The following is a 3,567-nucleotide window of genomic DNA, read 5'->3' as shown; positions in this document are numbered from 1 at the left end:
TACTGGTCAAAGATACAATACTTCACCGAAACATTTCCGGTTCAAACCCAGCCGGGAAACCACACTTGTTACACCTTCACATTAAAGTGGAAACCCCTAGATCACTCACCTTTTCTTCATAGACATGATCTGACTTGTAAGCAGCATCCTGGCAAATCTGCTCTTCTTCACTACAATTTCTGCATCCTTCGTGCATTGAGGCAAATAGACCTAAACATAATATTCCAAGCACAGTCTAACAGAGTTTAATAGAGCCGTGTTTTACCTCATGGCTCCAGAAACGCAATCCGGTCTAAGAAGACCAACACAACGCCTCCTGTACAACCGGTCAACTCAAGCAGCAACTTTCAATGATATATGTATTTCCAAACCAAGTTCATTCTGTTTCTCACCACTGCTAAGAATTCTGTCATAAACATTGTATTCTGCCCTCATTTGGACCATCCAAGGAAAATTGCTCCTCACGTTTCCAGAGATATCTCCATCTAACTATTAACCCTGCATAATCCGATCCTAATTTAGGGGATTTTCTTAGGTCAACCCTCAGCCTTCGGTGCTGTAGGACACACAACGAGGTTTGTCCAACTATTCGTTATAGCAGGTAGATGCAAAATCCTAATGATGCTATTATGTGCTCCTTAATGCTGACCAGAACAGCACACAACGCTCCATTTATAGGCTACCCGAACAGCTGTGCATTCGCAACATGACTTGCCACCTTTATCACACAGTCCGGTCCGTGGCTTGCATGCGCTCTGCCTTCTTTACCAGCCTACCTACTTCAGGGTTACATTCAGGCTTATGGCAAGATTCTGATCAGCGTGGCGGAACAAGAGAGACGCATAGTTTGTGAATGCTTTCCCTGTGAAAAAAGCAGGGTTTGGGCTGAGAAAGAACAATGAACACTACAGGCAGCACAGTAACAGGCTTCTCAGTACTCGTGTCTGCTGAACATAATACGAAATGAAACTGATCAGCCCTGGCTATCCGAGATGCACATTCTTCCATTACCTGTATATTTATGCGCCTATCTTAAAGGATTCTAGGGTTCGAATCAGCATCTCTCCTGTCAGCGTGCACCAGAGATCTGCTACTCTCTGTGTGAAGGACATTTGCTTCGCTCTTCTTCTTTAACATTTGTCTCCTCTCACCTGAAATATTAGAGTTAAGCTTGTTTTCCATATGAGCTTTTCCACATATTGCTTTCCACATGAACGGTACAACACTGAAACATATGGTGAAATGAGTCCTTGGCATCAACGACTAACGCACGTAGAGGACATGCAGGACACCCGCAATTATTCCCTTGCTTTCAGCTACAATATAGTATGCCCACAACTTACTAACCCTAACCTGCTCGTCTTTGCAATGCGGGAGGAAACCAGAGAATCAGAAGAAACCCAGGCAGTCCCGCGTAGAACAGACGAACACCTTACAAACTGTCGTGGAATTCAACACCGATCGGTGATCCTTGTGCTCAGTCACGCTATTGTGCTGCCATTTTCCGTCTTAGATTTGCCATTTCCACACCAACGAAACAATAATGATCGGCAATGCATCTATGCCTCTCATAATACTGCATACAATTGGATATATAAATAGATGCCGTGTTGCCCTTAAGGCATTCGTTTAGTTTATTATATTTTCGCTTTAGTAATTCGTTTGTAATCCTTTTCTAGTTAAATTTAAGGTTGTTGAAAGTAAATTCGTTGTCTGTGATATATCGCGGCATGCGATGACGTCACACCCGGTTCCGCTGCGTCCTGTGGGAAAATACCGGTTTGGAGAAACGGGAAGGAGGGGGCTTGTGTGTGCAGGATCAGCGCAAGAAAAGTTTATTTCTACGCACTAGAAACATCATAGATGCAACGCCGTAAGTTCATAAGATAATCGATATGTTGAAGTAAAAATGTTAATGCTGATTCTGTTAAAAGTAGTGACGGTTGATAAAGTTTATGTTCTTTGTTATTTAAAGAGTTGCGGATAGTTTGTGTTGAAGTGTATTTAAAACCAGTCGATGGCGTAGGTAGATTCTGACTGTATGTTGTACTTTAATGCAATATAGTTTGTTGTAGTTTTATTTTTGTACGTGTTTATGATGTAAATGTGATGACAAGAAGGAAACAAATACTGCATATATTTTGTATTGTTTTATCAACAGTTTTCACCATACGTTGATGTGGAAGAGTGAACAGTAAACGGTTAATCTTACTGGGATCGCGCCTCATTGACTCCGATTTATACTTTGTGTTTAGTTCAGAGTTTTTACACCTGTACGAGAACACTACAGATGCCATTTTATTTCCTTTCCTCCAAACTACAATTGTAAGTGCAATTCTTTATCTGGTTCGCCCTCTGTCTTTGACCTTGCACACCCGTTTGACATTCATCCTGAGGCTAGCTGAGCCCAGACCAATCCACAAGTCTGAGCACTTCACATCAGTGATTGCGAAGAACTGAATAAGTTATAATTTGGTGTACAATGAAAATGGCTTTATTAGTCAGTGTTAACTCATCACCCATGTAACAGTAACCAAGTGTTATTACGAAGAAGCGAGTCCTGAATCAGCACACCATCGCACTGTCCCTTTCAATAAATTTAATCAGCAACAAGCGACCCATAGGCACAAGGGCTGCGGTGAAAGGCCTCTCTCCACCGGCAGTCCCTGGATCAGATAGTCGAGATTCTCTGCTGCGGTTGAGACAATGGGGCTTTACTATCTCTTGCATTACGCGATCTCGGGGATGATCATAGCCCATTTATGTTCAGAGCTTGCTGACCTGTCGCGAACGTTCAGTTCCAAATATACCTACTGGTTCTGTGCGTATTAGTTCGAGTAACAGTGTGTCCAGGGGAAAGCTCCTGGTGACAGAGATGACTCAGTTGCCTGGGGATTGACGGACGGAATATCAGCAGAAGAACGTTTAATTTGCAAAAGCAAAATCTGTAAGTACTCGCCTGCCGTGACTCGGATTCGAACCGAGGTTGCTGCGGCCACAACGCAGAGTACTAACCACTATACGATCACGGCCAAACACATGCTGTGCGTTGTCTGTTGTCAAATCCTCTGATACCGGTGCGTCTCTATCAATGACTGCCACTGCCTTTGCGCCGTTTCCGCGGAGACACAAGTGTAAAGTACTGAAAATAATCAGCAGATCACCCGTAGCTACGGCTGGAGAAAGCGTCTACGTTTCACGTACGAGACCCGTCCGCAGAACTGGCAGTGTGATAAAAGGCTTTTATGAAGGTGTAGTGAGATGTCTCTGATAGGGAAGTATCGGGAAGACAATTGAGGAAAAATAACAAGCAACTGTACGAACTCAGCGGGCTTGTACAGGCAATGGAAGGGACATTACCTGTGTCAGGACTCTGGCCATTGAAATCATCGGTAAACAAATGTTCAAACCTTATTGAGTGAATGGGAGCAGTTATTGCGGAAGGACAAAAACCAAAGAACGAAGACACAAAAAATTGGCGGTCCACAGAACAGGGAAGGTTGAACAGTTGCAAATAAATGCATATTAAGTTATAAGGGTCACAGAGAGTGGGGACTGCATGTTATT

The 3,567-nt window shown here is 43.3% G+C and overlaps 1 non-coding gene across 1 annotated transcript; it reads right to left on the bottom strand.

Moving 5' to 3' along the window:
• Positions 1-2,960: 2,960 nt before the first annotated feature.
• On the bottom strand, positions 2,961-3,032 carry trnah-gug (transfer RNA histidin (anticodon GUG)). Its single transcript has one exon. It is a non-coding gene; the product is annotated as a tRNA-His (tRNA).
• Positions 3,033-3,567: the final 535 nt, after the last annotated feature.

Source organism: Hemitrygon akajei, chromosome 8, assembly GCF_048418815.1.
Source record: "Hemitrygon akajei chromosome 8, sHemAka1.3, whole genome shotgun sequence".
Taxonomy (NCBI): domain Eukaryota; kingdom Metazoa; phylum Chordata; class Chondrichthyes; order Myliobatiformes; family Dasyatidae; genus Hemitrygon; species Hemitrygon akajei.
This window is presented reverse-complemented; position numbering and strand designations above follow the sequence as displayed.